The 23,185-nt window shown below is 41.2% G+C and overlaps 1 protein-coding gene across 15 annotated transcripts in view; it reads right to left on the reverse strand.

The window, feature by feature from the left end:
* FMN1 (formin 1) overlaps positions 1–23,185 on the reverse strand; it is a 498,278-nt gene that overhangs the window by 280,809 nt on the left and 194,284 nt on the right. The gene's annotated exons all lie outside the window — the stretch shown is intronic.

Consider the following 23,185-nt stretch of genomic DNA (forward strand, 5'->3'; position numbering starts at 1 on the left):
CACTGGGGCAAAATACAACTAGAAACTCAAGATAGAAGGGAGATTTCCCCCCGATTTAGCAAATCCTGAAATATGAAATGTCCAAAATTAAGCAGAGAGGATAGAGTTTAAAAAAAAAAAAGACATGAGTGCTTCAGATATAGACTGATCAGGTATTTGTCTTAAGAAGGAGTTGGAAGCTAAAGACCCACAGAGAACAAATATAGTCATGTTAAGAGAAGACACACAGGAAATAAAAGAAAATGTCTCCATGTGAGATCAGAGAACTCTATTTTTAACTGTTTCCAAAAAAAAAAAAAAAAATCTCCATTTGAATGCAAGACTAATAAGCCAGCACCCAGGGCTGACTTTAATCTTTAAGATCACTTCAAAAAGTCAAGACCATTTGTCATGTGGATGAGGGTGAGTTGAGGTTGAAAGGAGGATGAAAATAAATTTCTGGTCCAATTTTAGTCTGAGTCTAATAATGTTTATTCCAACAGTCAGTCCCAAGCGTACACAGGAACTCCTGCCAACCACTAAAACTACCATCCCACTGGCGAATCAAATTCCCTTCCAGCAGGATGACTTAGAATGTGGGGTCACAGCACTACACAGGCTGTAGAGAACCACAAGGAAAAACACTCGGAGAAAACACTGTCGTGGGCTAAGTTTCCATTTTTATTTATTTATTTTTTTTTACAAATGTGTTTGGGACTGTGATTATGAGTAAGAAAGACATCAGATGTCACTTAAAAGTGTATGAAAAGGCAGGCTATTTCTTCAGGTGGATTCCAGATATCGGGCAAGAAAGTTTAAGTTTCAAATCAAAAGTAGATGACACACCACTATACGTAAACTAGACAACTAATAAGAACCTACTGTATAGTAAAGGGAACTCTTCTCAGTACTCTGTAATGACTGGTGAGGGAAAGAACCTAAAAAAGAGTCGACATATGTGCATATGTGTAACTGATTCACTTTGCTGTACAGCAGAACCTAACACAACATTGTCAATCAACTATATTCCAATTTTTTTTTTTTTTAATGCATGAGGAAAATCTTCAGGAAAGCTGTAAGAAAAAACAGTGTTGCTGTTGATAGTTAAGACTAGCCACATCACTACTCTGATGGGGAATGTGTTCCACTGAACTACAATCCCTCAGCAAGTTCTGTGGGTTCTACCTCCAAACCCTACCTTCAATCAAACCACTTCTCACCAACCCCATAAGCACCACTATGGTCTAAGCCACCACCATGTTTTCTGTGGACTACCATGGTAATCTGCTTTCACTCCCACCACCTCCATGACTCATTCTTAGCCTAAATGATCTGCTAAAGTCATAAACCAGATCACGTCTCATCCCTGTGCTTTCCACTGTATTTGGACTAAAATAAAAACTCCAGGCTGTAGCCCATTAAGGTCTGACCCTGCTCCTACACACCTTCTACACGCCACCTTCCCCTCTCATTACACACCGGGCACGTTGGCTCTCTTCCTATTCCTTGAACTTGTTAAGTTCTTTTCTATTTCAAAATCTTTACTAACAATGTAGACAGAAATAACGGATTGTATTTATTGAGCACGTACTATATATCAGGAATTACCTAAGTATTTCATAGCGATTAACTCATTTCATCACTACAATAACCCTATGATGTAGGTGCATTATCCCCATTATCCAAAGAAGCAAAATAAGTTGCATAGCTAAAAAACGTGCATAATTCATCTGGTTAATATATACATAAACTGCGGCATGTCCATAGAATTCAATACTACTCAACAATAGTAATAATACATCAACAAAGACAAATATCAAAGGCATTATGCAGAGTGAAGGAAGTCAGCCTCAGAGGTTGACTGTTCTTTAATTTCATATAACATTCTGGAGAAGGCAATGGCAACTCACTCCAGTACTCTTGCCTTGAAAATCCCATTGACAGAGGAGCCTGGTGGGCTGCAGTCCATGGGGTCGCTAGGAGTCGGACACGACTAAGCGACTTCACTTTCACTTTTCACTTTCCTGCATTGGAGAAGGAAATGGCAACCCACTCCAGTGTTCTTGCCTGGAGAATCCCAGGGACGGGGGAGCCTGGTGGGCTGCCGTCTATGGGGTCGCACAGAGTCAGACACAACTGAAGCGACTTAGCAGCTTAGCAGCAACATTCTGGAAAAGGCAAAACCACACAGATGAAGAACAGATCAGAGCAGCGGTGGCCAGAAGTTAGACACAGGGGAATGCTGGACTACAACGGAGCAGCATACAAAGGAATTTTGAGGGTGACTATCCTCGGTCGTGATTATGGTGGTGGTTACATGAATCTACACATCTGGTTAAAACTCAGAATCAGAATTCTTATACAAAAAAGAAAAAAGTTAACACTATAGTACATTAAAATTCTTTAAAACTTACAAATATTTAACTTCTGAATGCTTTCCCTAGGAGAGTCACCATAACACAAGAATACTTGTTACTACCACTTCTATTCATGGTTTTCCTAAGGGTACCAGCAGATGCAGTAGGACAAGAGAAAAGAAAAACACGTGCACACACACACATACACACACACACACACACACATATAAAAGGGAAACATAAACTCATTATTCACTATGACTGTGTATTTAAAAAAATCCAAAAGATTCTACAGGTAAAATATTAGAATACATGAGTTTAGTAGAATTGATGGATGTAAAATTAGAATACAAAAATCTTGATATCACCAACAGTTTAAAGAAAAAAACTTGACATTTACAAGTACCTCTAAAAATATAAAGTACTTAAAAAGAACCTAACCAAAAAATGCAAGACTTCATATGAGGAAATAGAAACACTATATATAAATGTATTACAAAGAAAGACATAGAAAGTAAGCAAATCATGTTTTGGGTGATTCCATAGTGTAGAGATCAGTTCAGTTCAGTCGCTCAGTCGTGTCCGACTCTTTGCGACCCCATGAAGCACAGCACGTCAGGCCTCCCTGTCCATCACGAACTGCTGGAGTTCACTCAAACTCATGTCCATTGAGTCGGTGATGCCATCCAGCTATCTCAGCCTCTGTCATCCCCTTTTTCTCCTGCCCCCAATCCCTCCCAGAATCAGGGTCTTTTCCAATGAGTCAACTCTTCGCATGAGGTGGCCAAAGTATTGGAGTTTCAGCTTCAACATCAGTCCTTCTAATTAACACCCAGGACTAATTTCCTTTAGGATAGACTGGCTGGATCTCCTTGCTGTGTAAAGATGGATCTTCCCAAATTGGTCTAACAATTCAATGCAATCCCATTCAACATTTCTCAGGGTTTTTGTTTTGTTCAAACTTAAGGACCTCATTCTGAAATGTATATTGAAGCATGAACATACAAAAATCCAAGAAACTTCACAAAAATATAAAGATAAGACAACATGCCTTATTATGTAACAAGAATTACTTTTTCCTATCACAACCCAATTATGGTGGTGTGGTACTAAAAGAGGAACTAATAGACTAGGAGACTAGAAATACAACATAAACTTATGGTTACTTGGTATGACAGAAGCAGCACAAAAGATCTTTCTTTACAATAAAGAGCAGTCTTTTCAATAATTATCGGTTGGGAAAAGTGGATAGTCACAAAAAAAACATGAAGCTCGATCCCAACTTTATACCATGGAATAGTCATTCTAAATTGATAAAGAGCTACACTGTACAAAACCAAGTATCTTATAAGCAACACAGAGTAATAGTTTTATAACTTCAGGATAGGAAAGAACTTAAGATTCAAAAAAGCATTACATATAAAGCATAAAAGTAATAAACTCAACTATATTAAAATTAAGAACTTTTCATCAATATACTATAAAAAGAGAGAAAAGACAAGCCAGAGAGTAGGAGAATATAATTGGAACCCATAACCAAAGATCTAGTATAAATATATGTGTGAATAGTTCCTTAAAAAACTACAGAAAATGAAAAATAGCTAAATGCGTTAATAGGCACTGTGAAAGAGGACATGCAAGTAACAGATACATTCAGTTCAGTTCAGTTCAGTTGCTCAGTCGTGTCCGACTCTTTGTGATCCCATGAATCACAGCACGCCAGGCCTCCCTGTACATCACCAACTCCCAGAGTTCACTCAGACTCACGTCCATCGAGTCAGTGATGCCATCCAGCCATCTCATCCTCTGTCGTCCCCTTCTCCTCCTGCCCCCAATCCCTCCCAACATCAGGGTCTTTTCCAATGAGTCAACTCTTCGCATGAGGTGGCCAAAGTACTGGAGTTTCAGCTTCAGCATCAGTCCTTCCAGAGAACACCCAGGACTGATCTCCTTTAAGATGGACTGGCTGGATCTCCTTGCAGTCCAGGGACTCTCAACGGTCTTCTCCAACACCACACTTCAAAAGCATCAATTCTTCAGCACTCAGCCTTCTTCACAGTCCAACTCTCACATCCATACATGACCACTGGAAAAACCATAGCCTTGACAGACCTTTGTTGGCAAAGTAATATCCCTGCTTTTGAATATGCTATCTAGGTTGGTCATAACTTTCCTTTCAAGGAGTAAGCGTCTTTTAATTTCATGGCTGCAATCACCATCTGCAGTGATTTTGGAGCCCACAAAAATAAAGTCTGACACTGTTTCCACTGTTTCCCCATCTATCTCCCATGAAGTGATGGGACCGGATGCCATGATCTTCGTTTTCTGAATGTTGAGCTTTAAACCAACTTTTTCACTCTCCTCTTTCACTTTCATCAAGAGGCTTTTGAGTTCCTCTTCACTTTCTGCCATAAGGGTGGTGTCATCTGCATATCTGAGGTTATTGATATTTCTCCCAGCAGTCTTGATTCCAGCTTGTGCTTCCTCCAGCTCAGTGTTTCTCATGATGTACTCTGAATATAAGATAAATGAGCAGGGTGACAATATACAGCCTTGATGTACTCCTTTTCCTATTTGGAACCAGTCTGTTGTTCCATGTCCAGTTCTAACTCTTGCTTCCTGACCTGCATATAGGTTTCTCAAGAGGCAGGTCAGGTGGTCTGGTGTTCCCATCTCTTTCAGAATTTTCCAGTTTATTGTGATCCACACAGTCAAAGGCTTTGGCATAGTCAATAAAGCAGAAATAGATGTTTTTCTGGAACTCTTTTCTTTTTCGATTATCCAGCGGATATTGGCAATTTGATCTCTGGTTCCTCTGCCTTTTCTAAAACTAGCTTGAATATCTGGAAGTTCACGGTTCACATATTGCTGAAGCCTGGATTGGAGAACTTTGAGCGTTACTTTACTAGCGTGTGAGATGAGTGCAATTGTGTGGTAGTTTGAGCATTCTTTGGCATTGCCTTTCTTTGGGATTGGAATGAAAACTGACTTTTTCCAGTCTTGTGGCCACTGCTGAGTTTTCCAAATTTGCTGGCATATTGAGTGCATCATCTTTCAGGATATGAAATAGCTCAACTGGAATTCTATCACCTCCACTAGCTTTGTTCGTAGTGATGCTTTCTAAGGCCCACTTGACTTCACATTCCAGGATGTCTGGCTCTAGGTGAGTGATCGCACCATTGTGATTATCTGGGTCGTGAAGATCTTTTTTGTACAGTTCTGTGTATTCTTGCCATCTCTTCTTAATATCTGTTAGGTCCATACCATTTCTGTCCTTTATCGAGCCCATCTTTACATGAAATGTTCCCTTGGTATCTCTAATTTTCTTGAAGAGATCTCTAGTCTTTCCCATTCTGTTGTTTTTGTCTATTTCTTTGCATTGATCGCTGAGGAAGGCTTTCTTATCTCTCCTTGCTATTCTTTGGAACTCTGCATTAAGATGCTTATATCTTTCCTTTTCTCCTTTGCTTTTGGGTTCTCTTCTTTTCACAGCTATTTGTAAGGCCTCCTCAGATAGCCATTTTGCTTTTTTGCATTTCTTTTCCATGGAGATGGTCATGATCCCTGTCTCCTGTACAATGTCACGAACCTCCGTCTATAGTTCATCAGGCACTCTATCAGATGCATTACCTGTGCCTATTCTCATTTAGCAATCAGGAAGAAAGTTATACAGAACTGACTGTTGGTGAAGATGTAGAGCAATGGAAACCCTCAGGCCCTTGCGGTAGGAATGCGAATTGGTACAATCACTATGGAAAATGTTCAACAATTTCTAATAAAGTTGAAGATATCCATACCTCCTTATCCCAAAATTCTATATCTAGGTTCACAAATGAAAGACTATACAAGAAAAGCAAACAATATTAACAAAATCAGGAAAATGGTGCCATCCAGGAGAAGAGGAGCTGAGATGGGTTATGAGGGAAGAAGGCCTTTCAATGAAAATATCTTCTTTAGCCTCCATGGGGAGTCCCAGGTGGCTTTAGTGGTAAAGAACCCGCCTGCCAATGCAGGAGATGTTAAGATGCAGGTTCAGTCCCTGGGTTGAGAAGATCCCCTGGAGAAGGAAATGGCAACTCACTCCAGTATTCTTGCCTGGAGAATTCCATTGACAGAGGAGCCTGGCAGGCTATGGTCCATAGACTCACAAAGAGTCTGACAAAACTGAAGTGACTTAGCACTAGCACTAGGTTCTATGTCTTTTATATCATTTTCTTTATGCATACCTAGCATTAAAGTCGAAGAAGGTAATGGCAACCCACTCCAGTACTATTGCCTGGAAAATCCCACAGATGGAGGAGCCTGGTGGGCTGCAGTCCATGGGGTCGCTAGGAGTCAGACATGACTGAGCGACTTCATTTTCACTTTTCACTTTCCTGCATTGGAGAAGGAAATGGCAACCCACTCCAGTGTTCTTGCCTGGAGAATCCCAGGGACGGGGGAGCCTGGTGGGCTGCCGTCTATGGGGTCGCACAGAGTCGGATACGACTGAAGCGACTTAGCAGCAGCAGCAGCATTAAAGTATAAGAAAAAGATTGCTAAGGTTATATTTATATATATTAGCTTCTTCATGTGTCATAAAAAGAATATTAAAAAGCAGAGACATCACTTTGCCAACAAAGGTCCGTCTAGCCAAAGCTATGGTTTTTCCAGTAGTCATGTATGGATGTGAAAGTTGGATCATAAAGAAGGCTGAGTGCTGAAGAATTGATGCTTTTGAACTGTGGTATTGAAGAAGACTCTTGAGAGTCTCCTGGACTGCAAGGAGATCAAACCAGTCAATTCTAAAGGAAATCAATCCTGAATATTCATTGGAAGAACTGATGCTGAAGTTCCAATACTTTGGCACCTGCTGCAAAGAATTAACTCATTTGAAAAGACCCTGATGCTGGGAAAGATTGAAGGCAGGAGGAGAAGGGGACGACTGAGGATGAAATGATTGGATGACATCACTGACTCAATGGACATGAGTTTGAGCAAGCTCCAGGAGATGGTGAAGGACAGGGAAGCCTGGCATATTGCTGTCCATGGGGTCGCCAAGAGCTGGACATGACTGAGTGACTGAACAACACCACCATGTCATAAAAAGAATATCATATAGGTATAAGAGAGTTGTTGTTGGGTCGCTAAGTCGTGTCCAATTCTTTGCGACCCCACAGACTGTAGTTGGCCAGGCTCCACTCTCCATGGGATTTCCCAGACAAGAATACTGGAGTGGGTTGCCATTTCCTTCTCTAGGGGATCTTCCAAACTCAGGGATCAAGCCCATGTTTCCTGCATTGGTAGGCAGACTCTTTACCACTGAACTATCTGGGAAGCCCCTAAAAGAGTCTTCTAGGTGGATCAAATAAGAACAATTTAGTAAGTATGAGTCTTGTATAAGTGTTGAGCCCTAACCAAAGTGATGATCAACATTTAAACCTGAATCAATTCCAAGTCTCCACAAAGCAGGCAAAGAAAGCTTAGCCAAACCAACCTTCTTTCAACACTGGTGCCCCTTGGGAATAGTATCTATTTACATCCTAAAGAGAAACATTGTAGAATATATTTTGAAATGATTCTTTTTTGGTAAACTGTACCTGGAAGGGCGTGACATATAGTTCTGACTAATCAACAGACTGATGAAGATCACTGCAAAGCTAATACCCAGTAAATCTTGATTCATCTCCTCTTCAAACAACAGTTTTGTGCCAACAGTCCTAGTGTGACAGGTGGCAGGAAAACACATCCCCATTTGTGACAAAGATGATAAAATACAATAAGCAGGCAGCACGCAGAAGGAGGAAGTTAACACCCTTGCTTGTGGAATACTCCCTTTGAGGGTTCATAAGAGAATGGTAAGAGAGGATAAAGGTTACAGAATAATGAATTATGGTTGGTGGTTTTCAACTGTGTCCTGCTGGTGGCAGTCCCCTCCCTCCACATTTTTTGGGTTTGCAAATACCCTGGAGAAGACCAAGGCAAATCTTCCCTGTCTCTTGGGGGCAACGATGGGGAGGCAGTGGTCTCTGTTCAACACAACGGATGTTTTTGTTTCTTAAAAAGAGAACTTGACCCTACAATTCAGTAGCTTTGGGACTCTAATCAATGTGTGAAAAAGAGGAATAGAGGTTCTAAATATCAGGGCTTGAAAACAGTAGACTTCTCTGAAGCCTCATTAGCCTCAATGGAAATTAACAAATGGATTTAAATAATCTAGCCCACAAAAGAAGCAGTTTGAATAATGTCTTTTAGGGAAATAATACATGATATGGAAAGACAGAAAAAGGATCCTGACTTGCAGGATTCAACATTTTGGGAGGAGGTAAGAACTTCCCTCCATTAAAAATAGAGCTTTTTCTAGTCAAGTACTTGGTCTAATTGGTAGCAACCCCTTTTACTATACAGACCTTTCTTTTTGATCAGTTCCCAACAACAAAAGGTACTTTCTGCAGGTACCATCACAGGGGTGTGTTCTTCAACTCACCAAGAACAAAATTAAAGAGGACCTCTCTAACATGGGGGTAGTAACCACTACTGCAGTTTATCACTGACTGCATGAGTTTCTCTTAATCACATACATTATACACAAGTACCGGTGACATTACTGAGTGCTATTTCTCAAGAACTGTTCTAAGCACTTTACATAGGTTAATTCATGCCATCCTCACATCACACTTACAAGGTAGATCTTATCATATCAATACCCATTTTACAGATGGAGAGACTGAGGCGAATGGTTAAACAACTACCCTTAGACCACATGCTAGTCAGTACCAATGATGTCATTCAAGCCCAAAGAACCCGTCTTATTTCCTTAACAGAGTTTTGTTTGTTTTATTTGTGAGTTACTGTTGTTCTTATGGTTGGGTAAGCATCAGGTATAAACAAAATTCCAAATGCCTGAGAACTTAAAGGTTGTTGACATTATCCAATTTCAAGAATCACTTGTAAAATTGGGACAATTTTTCCCTAACTCTTTAAAAGAGGCTGCCGCTGCTGCTGCTAAGTCGCTTCAATCGTGTCCAACTCTGTACGACCCCATAGATGGCAGCCCACCAGGCTCCTCTGTCCATGGGATTTTCCAGGCAAGAGTACTGGAGTGGGGTGCCATTGCCTTCTCCGTTAAAAGAGGCAGGGGTCTTTTTAATCACAGTGAGGTTTGATGAGTGTGGGGTCAACATGAACAGCGTGAGTTACAATGGTTGGTTCCATCAAGTTATATGACTGATCCGTTCGTCGTCTCCTCGGAGACTTCCCAGCCTATAGACACCAGTGTGTGGTTAAATCTGGTTTTCATTTATACTCTCTGTACACACACATCCAATATATCTCAGCCCCTCCCCAACATACTCACACGACACTGACAGAACCAGACTATGCACACAGCTGGGGGATTGGAGACTTTCTGATTTCCCCCCAAAATGAAACACAGCTCTGTTTCTGCCCACAGACTCTAATGTGTGCCCTGTGTGTGTCTCACAGTGGCTTTACCCATTGTCTTATATTGTTCAGAAACGTGTTCAAGTATGTATCTTCAGTTTTAACGGGAAAGGATGCTTCCTCTGAATTATGTTTGGAGACTATTCAGTGTTCCAAGGCTTTGCACACACACCAGTGAGGTCATACTTTCAGTAACAGACAGCTGGACTTTATTTTAACAGTTGAATACTTATTTTATGTGCCTTAGAAAAAAGTCAAACTAGCACATAAAACCCATGCTATTGTGAGTATTACTGCTATAAGACACTGTTAGAAGATGCAGTTTAGTCCCTGGACCCACAGCATCAGTATCACCTGGAACTTCTTGTTCAGTCACTAAGTCGTGTCCGACTCTTAGCAATCCCCATGGACTGCAGCATGCCTGGCTTCCCTGGCCTTCACTGTCTCCCGGAGCCAGCTCAAACTCATGTCCATTGAGTCGGTGATGCCATCCAACCATCTCATCCTCTGTCGCCCTCTTCTCCTCCTGCCCTCAATCTTTCCCAAGGGTATTTTCCTATGAGTTGGCTCTTTGCATTGGGTGGCTAAAGTATTGAAGCTTCAGCTTTAGCAACAGTCCTTCCAATGAACATTCAGGATTGATTTTCTTTAGGATTGATTTTTTTATTTCCTTACAGTCCAAGGGACTCTCAAGAGTCTTCTCCAGCACAATAATTAGAAAGCAACGTCTTAGAAATCATCATTCTTAGGCCTATCCTAGACCTACTGATTAAGAAACTGAGAGAACACTTTTAACAAGCTCCCCAAGTAATAAGGCATGCTAAAGTTTGAGAATCATTGCTTTAAGATAAAGTTAATTTTATTTAAGCAAAAAGAAAACAAAAAATCAATTGGTTTAAAGAAGAAATTAAAAAATAATAAAAGTAGTCTAAGGATATACCCCAAATTAAGGAGCTGGGGAGAGGCTGGGACCTGGGACCCCTGAGTGCAGTGCTCGAGTGCATCCATCCTCAGTTGCTCAGTCATGTCCAACTCTTTGTGACCCCATGAACTATAGCCCACCTGGCTTCTCTGTCCATGGGATTATCCCAGCAAGAATGCTGGAGTGAGCTGCCATTTCCTCCTCCAGGGGATCTTTCCAACCCAGGGATTGAACCTCAGTCTCCTGCAATTCCTGCAGTGTCAGGTGGGTTCTTTACCACTGAGCCACCTGGGAAGATGGGCTACAGTGCTTCAGTTCAGTTCACTCAGTCGTGTCTGACTCTTTGTGACCCCATGAATCGCAGCACGCCAGGCCTCCCTGTCCATCACCAACTCCCAGGGTTCACTCAAACTCATGTCCATTGAGCCAGTGATGCCATCCAGCCATCTCATCCTCTGTTGTCCCCTTCTCCTCCTGCCCCCATCCCTCCTAGCATCAGAGTCTTTTCCAATGAGTCAACTGTTTACATGGCCAAAGTATTGGAGTTTCAGCTTCAGCATCAGTCCTTCCAATGAACACCCAAGAGTAATCTCCATTAAGATGGAATGGTTGGATCTCCTTGAAGTCCAAGGGACTCTCAAGGGTCTTCTCCAATACCACAGTTTAAAAGCATCAATTCTTAGGTGCTTAGCTTTCTTCCAGTCCAACTCTCACATCCATACATGACTACTGGAAAAACCATAGCCTTGACTGATGCTGCTGCTGCTGCTAAGTCACTTCAGTCATGTTCGACTCTGTGCAACCCCATAGAGAGCAGCCCACCAGGCTCCGCCTGGGATTCTCCAGGCAAGAACACTGGAGTGGGTTGCCATTTCCTTCTCCAATGCATGAAAGTGAAAAGTGAAAGTGAAGTCGCTCAGTCATGTTCGACTCTTCGTGACCCCATGGACTGCAGCCTACCAGGCCCCTCAGTCCATGGGGTTTTCCAGGCAAGAGTACTGGAGTGGGGTGCCATCGCCTTCTCCAAGCCTTGACTAGATGGACCTTTGTTGGCAAAGTAATGTCTCTGCTTTTGAATATGCTATCTACGTTGGTCATAACTTTCCTTCCAAGGAGAAAGCATCTTTTAATTTCATGGCTGCAGCCACCATCAGCAGTGATTTTGGAGCCCAGAAAAATAAAGTCTGACACTGTTTCCACTGTTTCCCCATCTATTTCCCATGAAGTGATGGGACCGGATGCCATGATCTTCATTTTCTGAATGTTGAGCTTTAAGCAAACTTTTTCACTCTCCTCTTTCACTTTCATCAAGAGGCTTTTGAGTTCCTCTTCACTTTCTGCCATAAGGGTGGTGTCATCTGCTTATCTGAGGTTATTGATATTTCTCCCAGCAATCTTGATTCCAGCTTGTGCTTCTTCCAGCCCAGCGTTTCTCATGATGTATTCCGCATACAAGTTAAATAAGCAGGGTGTCAATATACAGCCTTGACGTACTCCTTTTCCTATTTGGAACCAGTCTGTTGTTCCATGTCCAGTTCTAACTCTTGCTTCCTGACCTGCATACAGGTTTCTCAAGAGGCAGGTCAGGTGGTCTGGTATTCTCATCTCTTTCAGAATTTTCCACAGTTTATTATGATCCACACAGTCAAAGGCTTTGGCATAGTCAATAAAGCAGAAATAGATGTTTTTCTGGAACTCTCTTGCTTTTTCCATGATCCAGCGGATGTTGGCAATTTGATCTCTGGTTCCTCTGCCTTTTCTAAAACCAGCTTGAACATCTGGAAGTTCACGGTTCACATGTTGCTGAAGCCTGGCTTGGAGAATTTTGAGCATTACTTTACTAGCGTGTGAGATGAGTGCAATTGTGCGGTAGTTTGAGCATTCTTTGGCATTGCCTTTCTTTGGGATTGGAATGAAAACTGATCTTTTCCAGTCTTGTGGCCACTGCTGAGTTTTCCAAATTGACTAGCATATTGAGTGCAGCACTTTCACAGCATCATCTTTCAGGATTTGAGACAGCTCAACTGGAATTCCATCACCTCCACTTGCTTTGTTCGTAGTGATGCTTTCTAAGGCCCACTTGACTTCACATTCCAGGATGTCTGGCTCTAGGTCAGTGATCACACCATCATGATTATCTTGGTCATGAAGATCTTTTTTGTAGTTTTTCTGTGTATTCCTGCCACTTCTTAATATCTACTGCTTCTCTTAGGTCCATACCATTTCTGTCCTTTATCGAGCCCATCTTTGCATGAAATGTTCCCTGGTATTTCTAATTTTCTTGAAGAGATCTCTAGTCTTTCCCATTCTGTTGTTTTCCTCTATTTCTTTGCACTGGTCGCTGAGGAAGGCATTCTTATCTCTTCTTGCTATTCTTTGGAACTCTATATTCAGATGCTTATATCTTTCCTTTTCTCCTTTGCTTTTCACTTCTCTTCTTTTCACATCTATTTGTAAGGCCTCCCCAGACAGCCATTTTGCTTTTTTGGATTTCTTTTCCATGGGGATGGTCTTGATCCCTGTCTCCTGTACAATGTCACGAACCTCTATCCATAGTTCATCAGGCATGCTGTCTATCAGATCTAGTCCCTTAAATCTATTTCTCACTTCCACTGTATAATCATAAGGGATTTGATTTAGGTCATACCTGAATGGTCTAGTGGTTTTCCCTACTTTCTTCAATTTAAGTCTGAAATTGGCAAGAAGGAGTTCAGTGCTTATACCTGGACAAACATCTCCTCAAGCAACAGAATACAAACAAACTACAAGGGACTAAAAATAACTGTGTACATGCTCAGTTGGGGAAAATTATGAACAAGATACAAAAAGACCAAAACCCCAATTGCCACTTTGAAACAGTCAGAAATAAAAGCAGGATACTGTACATATACCCTGCATAAAACATGAACCATCAGGTGGTGGGCAGACCACTCGAGCCACTCCTGCATCCTGACCCACCAGTCTACCCCTACCCTCACCCTACTTAAGATGCCAGCTCACCACCCCTCAGAGACAGAGCAAGGGAACATGTCACTTGTTCTCACTCCCTCGTGTTGTAGCACGTGTCCCAGTCAAGACTTGCCTGAATTTCTCGTCTGGCTTCTGATCAATTTCTACTGATTTAAGGAGGCCAAGAACCCTGGTCGGTAACACTGGCACATACTAGATGACGTGTTGGGGAAACATGCTGGTTATTGACAGATTAATAAACATTCAAACTCATCCATGAACAAACACAGGAACTTCCTCCAACTATCTCTTAACATGAATGAAAATAGTATTGGTCATGGAAGGCAAACTTACAGATCATTAGCTCTAATATAAAAGTAAACTCAAATTTGAGCTCTCATGTTTAATAAACAAAGTGTGCCACCCGGTCTGGGTGAACAGTAGATCCTCCACGTCCATTTCTCACCAGACACCCATCCACAATGCACTCCGTACAAACGATACCATTTGGAGCAGGGATGGCTGCCCGTACTTGTCAGAAATAGTAGAAGTCAAGAGAACAAAGTTGGGTAAAATCAAATTCTGCAGTTGCCAGCCAGTCCACACAACAACACAATGTCAATACAACACCTTCCATCAATAAGCCATCAACAATCACACACGTGGTGGGAAAAGTATAATGCAGAGTCTAACTTCATTTTCTAATCTTTAATTGCTGACAGTTTTTAAGCTTCACCTCTGCCTCTTCCTCTGTCCTCCATACCTTGGCACTCTTGTTACAAAGTTTTTGAGACTGGCAAGTAAATTGAACATACAAGCCACTGCCCATGAGAGGAATCCTCAGCCCACTCCTAGCCCCAAACCCTGAATATCATAAAACTCCATGCCACTCTCCTGTCCTTCCTCTCTCAAGGCATCTCTCAGTCAGCTTGAGAGGCCCTGCCCTACTCTCCCCCAAAGTTTCATTATGCTAGTGATAAACCTTTCCATACGTGTGTGTGTGTGTGAGAGAGAGAGGCAAAATCATCTTGGCATCTGAATCAAATTTCAGGCAGAAGATCCATCCTGCCTCTTTCAAAAGGAAGAGTGTCATGGTCCATGCGTGAGTTGGCAAAGAATTTCCAGACATGAGACAGGATGAGAGGAAAATAAAGTTTATTAGAGTAGAAGACGCTGTTAGAATGCTGGCCAGCTCAAGGGAGAACCGACGTAGAACAGGGGTCCTTGGTCCATTTTTATAGCCAGGGTACAAGGAGCAGGATAGGGGTCTTGAGGGTCATTTGCGGATTGGATGAGGCATATATACTGGGTGGGGGGAACAGAAAGGCAGAAACCTCCCTATACGGGGTACAAGGGGAGACAGGTTATACTGCTCAGGAGGACCTGAAATTCTTTAATAGTTACAAGGGGGAGAGAAGGACGATAAGGTTCTGTTGGTTGTTTTTTTTTCTGTTCCTGCATTCTAAGACCTTCCTTGGTTTTATCTATTCATGCATTCCAAGACTGTCCTTGGTTTTTTCTGGTCTTTCATCCTTGGGACACCACAAAGAGGTCATGTAGAAGTCATGTAAATCAATGGCTCTATGTAGTATGTTGTTCTATATGCACACAGAAGGGAGATGACTAGTTCCTATGTCAGAAAAATACAAGATCTGACAACAGAAATTCCATGAACTTAGAATTATCATTTTCCAACATCTCTCAGAAATATACAAATACTAATATTAAAAAAATGGGAGAAAAACCCAATTCAATCCCACCAGTTTGCTTGGGAGCTCTTTCATCCATGTGTTTAGTATCTCGATAAGCCCGGCCTGAACTAAGCATTAGGTAAAAGAAAACAAATGGTTCACACTCCCAGTCTTAAAAAGCTTCTCAAGGTGTACATCTTTGAAATGTCTAAGAAACTCCTAGCACTTATAACTTCAGTATTCATCTATTAAGACTTTATTTTCTTAAATGACTTCATCTGATTTCATTCAATTATTTTAAACGTAGGTGTGGAAAACTGGAGTACCATTCAGCAAATATTCATCCACTTCCACCTCCCCTTTCTGCTTGGGATGCAGAATACTTCTAGGGCTCTAGGCTCTGGTGAGCAGAACAGGAACTGACAGGATGTAAAGAGTATTTGCATTTGCTTGCACACAGTTTGGCTTGCTTCCGGCACTCCTGCTATTTCACAAGAGAAAGACGCACCCTACACAGCCACTTCTGACTCGGCCTGGGTTGCAGAGAGCGAGAGCTGGTGCAGACCTAAACCCTTGCCAGAGTCCCCAGCCAAGCCCAGCCTATGCACAGCCTAAGAGAGCCCAGACTAGCTTACGGGAACCACATTTGACCTTGATACCTATGCAAATAAATGTTTATTATTGAAAACTGGATGTCAGCAAGGTCTGTTACACCGCATTATTGCAGCAACAGCTGATGAACACGTTTCCAGGCAAGTTTACTGTTTAGAGGCTCATACCACTTTCAAAGCTTTAAGTAACTGGAATGTAATCTTACCAACCAACATAGACAGAAGAGGGCTCAGGTTGGAAAGATAAATGGAGGGGAGGAACACACACATTTCTATTCTTTCACACACAAAAAATGAGCTCAGACAACTTGAGTCTCTATGTCTTTGGGTGATAATGTAAAATAGGTACAAAGGTCAGTGAATTTATGGTTATGTTTCTTTGATAAGTACCTGGGTTCCCAAGGTAGGTATTCAGTACCAGGCACCATAGGCATCTTACCATGGGGAAAACAGTCAGTTCAAATTCCAGTTGCCAATGTTTGGGAAATTTGCCTTTTCACTTTGCCCTTTTCTCTTACCCTTATTTTCTGTACTATTAAAATGGAGCTATCAAGCTCTTTTGAACTCCAGGAACACAAGCTCCTCAAACCTTATTTCCCCCTTCCTATCTTTGTAGTTTTAAAAGACACACACACATAAACAAAATTCAGAGGCTCCCAACTTGTCAGTCTAAAACTTAGGATTCAACTGAAAGTACCCAACGCGAGCCACTAGGTGGCGGTCATATTTCATATGGAAACTGGAAACCTGCTAACAAATAAAGCCTTAAAGATTTGGTGGGGGTTAGGGGATGGGGGCCGGAGAAAGAAATGGCAACCCACTCCCGTGTTCTTGCCTGAGAATCCCAGGGATGGGGGAACCTGGTGGGCTGTCGTCTCTGGGGTCGCACAGAGTCGGACACGACTGAAGCGACTTAGCAGCAGCAGAGGATGGGGGCGATGAGGGTGGGTTAAAACTGTGAAATGAACATTTTTCTTTGCCATAAAAGATGGACTAATATGGATAGGGTACCTATATAAGAAAAATTAGAACAAGTAAGAATGATCAAAAGTCTCCAAGCAAGGATTCAACAGTATGTGAACCGAGAACTTCCAGATGTTCAAGCTGGATTTAGGAAAAGCAGAGGAACCAGAGACCAAAAATTGCCAACATCCGCTGGATCATCGAAAAAGCAAGAGAATTCCAGAAAAACATCTACTTCTGCTTCATTGACTATGCTAAAGTCTGTGACTGTGTGCATCACAACAAACTGGAAAATTCTTCAAGAGATGGGAATGCCAGACCACTTGAACTGCCTCCTGAAAAACCTGTATGCAGGTTAAGAAGCAACAGTTAGAATCGGACACAGAACAATGGACTGGTCCAAAATTGGGAAAGGAGTATGTCAAGGCTGTATATTGTCACCTTGCTTATTTAAATTATATGCAGAGTACATCATAGGAAATGCTGGACTGGATGAAGCACAAGCCAGAATCAAGATTGATGGGAGAAAGATCAACAACCTCAGATGTGCAGATGACACCACCGTTACGGCCAAAAGCAAAGAAGAACCAAAGAGCCTCTTGATGAAGGTGAAAGAGGAAAGTGAAAACACTGGCTTAAAACTCAACATTAAAAAAACGAAGATCATGGCATCTGGTCCCATCACTTCATGGCAAATAGATGGGGAAACAATGGAAATGGTAACAGACTTAATTTTCTTGGGCTCCAAAATCACTGCAGATGGTGACTACAGCCATGAAATTAAAAGATGCTTGCTCCTTGGAAGAAAAGCTATGACAAACCTAGACAGTGTATTGAAAAGCAAATAAACATTACTTTGCCAATAAAGGTCCGTCTAGTCAAAGCTATGGTTTTTCCAGTAGTCATGCATGGATGTGAGAACTGGACCATAAAGAAGGCTGAGCACTAAAGTACCGATGCTTTTGAATTGTGGTTTGGAGAAGACTCTCGAGAGTCTCTTGGACTGCAAGGAGCTCAAACCAGTCAATCCTAAAGGAAATCAGTCCTGAATATTCACTGGAAGTACTGATGCTGAAGCTGAAACTCCAATACTTTGGCTACCTGATGCAAAGCTGACTCATTAGAAAAGACCCTGATGCTGGGGAAGACTGAAGGCAAGAGGAGAAGGGGACAACAGAGGACAAGATGGTTGGATGGCATCACTGACTCGATGGACATGAGTCTGAGCAAGCTCCAGGAGATGGTGAAGGCTAGGAAAGCCTGGTGTGCTACAGTCCATGGGGTTGCAAACTGTCAGATACAACTGAGCGACTGAACAAGAATTCCAAAAAGTTGAGAGACCCAATAGACTTCAGTTGTCATAGGGTCACATTTTTTCAAGTTCAAGTTCAGTCACTCAGTCGTGTCCGACTCTTTGCAACCCCATGAATTACAGCACGCCAGGCCTCCCTGTCCATCACATACTCCCAGAGTTCACCCAAACCCACGTCCATTGAGTCGGTGATGCCATCCAGCCATCTCATCCTCTGTCGTCCCCTTTTCCTCCTGCCCCCAATCCCTCCCAGCATCAGAGTCTTTTCCAATGAGTCAACTCTTCACATGAGGTGGCCAAAGGACTGGAGTTTCAGCTTTAGCATCATTCCTTCCAAAGAACACCCAGGGCTGATCTCCTTTAGGATGGACTGGTTGGATCTCCTTGCAGTCCAAGGACTCTCAAGAGTCTTCTCCAACACCACACTTCAAAAGCATCAATTCTTCGGTGCTCAGCTTTCTTCACAGTCCAACTCTCACATCCATACATGACCACTGGAAAAACCATAGCCTTGACTAGATGGACCTTTGCTGGCAAAGTAATGTCTCTGCTTTTGAATATGCTATCTAGGTTGGTCATAACTTTCCTTCCAAGGAGTAAGCGTCTTTTAATTTCATGGCTGCAATCACCATCTGCAGTGATTTTGGAGCCCCAAGAAATAAAGTTAGCCACTGTTTCCACTGTTTCCCCATCTATTTCCCATGAAGTGATGGGACCAGATGCCATGATCTTCATTTTCTGAATGTTGAGCTTTAAGCCAACTTTTTCACTCTCCTCTTTCACTTTCATCAAGAGGCTTTTTAGTTCCTCTTCACTTTCTGCCATAAGGGTGGTGTCATCTGCATATCTGAGGTTATTGATATTTCTCCCGGCAATCTTGATTCCAGCTTGTGCTTCATCCAGTCCAGCATTTCTCATGATGTACTCTGCATAGAAGTTAAATAAGCAGGGTGACAATATACAGCCTTGACGCACTCCTTTCCCTACTTGGAACCAGTCTGTGTATCCCCATGGGCAGCAGAGCCTAGCAGGCTGCAGTCTATAGGGGTCACAAAGAATCAGACATGACTGAGCGACTAAGCACAGACTTAACCTGTGTAACAATATCTGAAATAAAAAGCAAGAAAGTTAAGAGTCACTGCTGACTACTAAAACAGGGTAACACCTTGGAGAAACAGAAATGGACTAGAGCAGCACAGCGGCGCTTTGGGCCTGAAGCTTGGGCTGGCTGAGCTCAAGTTCCAGTGACGGGCATGACGGCCTGGAGTTTGGCGACTGCAGAGAAGCTAGGCTAACAGGGCCCTCTGTGGGGCAGGAAATCAGGGCTAGGCTTGCAGCTTAGAAAAAGGGACTGGGGTGGTGCTCCTAAATGGTCAAGAGAATCCAGAAGTATTAATAGTTGCTGTCAACTGCTGCCTGGGGGCTTAAAGAGGAGGCTGTAGACAAGAATTGAGACCAGATTTCAAGTATATCCATCCCTGTTCCGAGTGACTAGAGCTGCAACGTCCCAACCACACCTTGGGCTGGGGACCCCAAAACACCATTGTTAAACTAGGTTCTGGTCTGGGAGTCTTGTAAGGACCAGGTGAGCCAACTGTAAAACAGACAAGTGTCAAGGGGAAGGAGAAATTTCTTTTTTTAAAAAAAGCATCCCATATACTATGAGACTTCAAACCAAGCAAAACCTAAATATCAAGACAGACAACAAAGTCAACAATTGGAAGAGAAAATTACATTAATACAAATTTTAAACATAAATGTTTAAAATATTTTAGCAGTGTTTAGAATTGTTACCAAGGTGAAAGAATAACAACCACTATAAACAATAATGAGAAAAGTAATAAAAACAATATTAAGACAAGAATATACAAAAAGAAGTAACAGCAGGTAACTACAAACTTTAGAAGGCTTCCCCAGTGGCTCAGTGGTACAGAATTCGCCTGCTTATGCAGGAGATGCAGGTTTGATCCCTGGGTTGGGAAGACCCCCCTGAAGAAGGAAATTACAACCCACTCTAGTGTTCTTCTGCCTGGGAAATCCAATGGACAGAGGAGCGTGGTGGGCTATAGTCCATGGGGTCGGAAAAAGAGTCGAACACAACCCAGCAATTAAAAAACAAACAAGAAATAACAGAAATGTAAAATATAGTAATTGAAAAGTTTAAGAGTGGGGTAAACTGACACTGTTAAGGAAAGAATTTGTGAATAAAAGATAATACTATATAACTAAAAATGCAGCATGAAACAAAAAGGACAAGAAAGAATCACAATTAAGAAACTCTGACCCTGATACATAAATAAGAAGTTAGACCATAAAACAGTACAGAAAACAAAGTCTGTAAATAGAGGCATGCACATATGGAAACTAAATGTGAGAACTGAGCCTGTTTTGAAATTTGTGACAGAAGCCTAGACTATTTCTAAATCCAAATTTAAGAAAAATATTTATATTTCATACCATACACAAGAATAAATCCCTGAGGCTTAAAAAACCCAAATATGAAAAGCAAAACAGAAAAAAAATACTTTGGAAGAACATTAGGATATCTTTATGACATTGGAATTTGAAAAGATTTCTTAAGACTTTTTTTTTCTTTAAGGAAAACATGTTTTAGATTCAGTTTCATTAAAATTACCAAAATTACTTACGCTAAAAGATGCCACTAGAAGTGATAAGCCACACTCCTGGAGAAGACATTTGCAAAATATGAACAACAAAAGATGAGCATCCAGGACAAACAAGTACTAGAATAAACAAGTAGAAAGAAATAAGAAAAGCAACCGATAGAAAAATGGACCGTACATTCATGGAAGACTACTAAACATATAAAAAGACACACAATCTAACCTGTCCTCAGGATGAAGCAAATTAAAACTACAATGGAAGGTCAATTCACACCTAACAAACTTGAAAATATTAAGAAGACTGCTAATACTAACTACTGGTGAGAAATAAGAAGAATTCCACACTCTATTGATGGAAGTATTAATTGTTACAATCACTTTAAAATTCATTTTGGCATCTATTAAGCTGAAAGATACACATTAATAGAACTAGATATTCTACTGTAAAATTTAACCCAAGTGGGGTGTTTACCATGAACACAAATGTTTAATAGCACACTTGAGGAAACCCCATTTCCAGTAGTGGAAAATAGGAAGAAACTTACATTTCCAATACAGCAGTACAGATAAATATTGAACAATATATTCATCCAAAGTGATACTATACAGACATTAAAATGAATGACCTGGAACTATACATACCAACACAGATTAATTTAGCAACTATAATTTTGAGAGAAAAAGTTGCCCCAAAATACAGTTGGATGTCACTTTTAGAATTTTAAAACACACAATCGTATTATACATATTTAGGGATTTTGTACCTAAGTATAAAGAAGTACATGGGATTAATAAGCAATTTCACATAAGGGGAAGGTAGAAGGAGCACAGGAGGGTGCAAATGTATTTCTAATGTTTTATTTCTTAACTAAGGCATTGGGTATAGTAATGATCTTGAATGTCATTAACATCTTAGCCTTAAAATACATAATGTAAAAACTGACAAAATAAATTAAATGATAGATAAGCAGAGCCCTTCTATTAGAAACTACAGATCAAGCAAATAAAAACACAAGTGACTAGCACAAGAAACAAACTTTACTATCTATATCCCAGAACCCAACAAAAACAACATGCATCCTTTTCAGACACATGATGTATCTGCTAAAATTGATCGCAGAGAAAATCCCTCCAAAATGTTTAAATATTACTATACAGACCACGTTCACTTTCTATAATACAACTAAAATCAATAAGAGGATAGACTAAAAAGTAAAATTAAAATTAGCAAATCTAATTAGGCAACATATGAAAATAAGCCATGTAACTAAGCAGGGTTTCTTCTAAGAATGTAAGAATTATATATCATCTGAAAACCTGTCAGTGATATCTAACATACTAACACACTAAAGGAGAAAAGGCATCATATCTAAAAATCTCAAAATGATCCAGAATGAAACAAAAAAGTATCCTGATAAAGCTCAACAGTCACCCTCCATTTTAAAAAGAAAAAGACTCTGAAATAATTTAGAATAGAAGGAAATCAAATTCAGGACATTAAGAATTTTTCAGCAATTTTTCACATGTCATAGTAAAACCTCAGGAAGCCAGCTTAAGAGTACCCACAGTCACTCATGTTTCCCTATGTACACTAGAGGTCTGGGACTATGCAGTAAGAAATGAGATGTGAAAACTGGAAAGGAAAAGACAATACTGGTATTATTTACAGTGATATGATTGTCAAAGTATATATGGCAGTACCATTTATACAGGGTTTAGAAAACCCATGCTATATACTGTCTAGAAATACACAGAGGATGCCATTCACAACTGACTTTCCTTTAACGGTGGTGACCCCCACACAAACCAGAAAGTGGCTGGGCAGACAAGCAGAGAAATTGGATTAAGAGGCGTTATAAAAGTGGTCTCAGCCCTGGCTTCACAAGTCTGAAGAAACTGTGGCGAAATGTTTGAGTATAGATGATTAATATATAAGTGCTCATTCTCCTTCTCCGTTTTCCTAGTAGTTTGAAATTATGCAGGACTCTCTTCCACAAAAGACAACGAATGTGTTCCAAATCTCACACATATGCTTTTTCTACATAAAACTTGGTTTAAAGTCAGTGAGAAAAATTAGAAAGCATACACAGAGTCCTAGTGAAAATACATTCCTTATGGGGCACATACAAGCATTAGATGATCTGATGGAAAACTCTGGGCGAAGTTCGTCACTCTTCAGCGTGTGCCTGGACTCTGTGGCTGACAGAGCCCTTTAAAGCCAGCAAAGGGAACCTCAGGAGAAGGGGAGATGAAGGTCAGTCCCTGGAGACGCAGGTGAAAGCCAGCCAGCTTTAACTTGACTGAGAGTGGAATTTTCTAGTAAACCAGGCCAGACAGGTACCCAGGAGGCCAGGC

This window comes from Bubalus bubalis, chromosome 11, assembly GCF_019923935.1.
Source record: "Bubalus bubalis isolate 160015118507 breed Murrah chromosome 11, NDDB_SH_1, whole genome shotgun sequence".
Taxonomy (NCBI): Eukaryota; Metazoa; Chordata; class Mammalia; order Artiodactyla; family Bovidae; genus Bubalus; species Bubalus bubalis.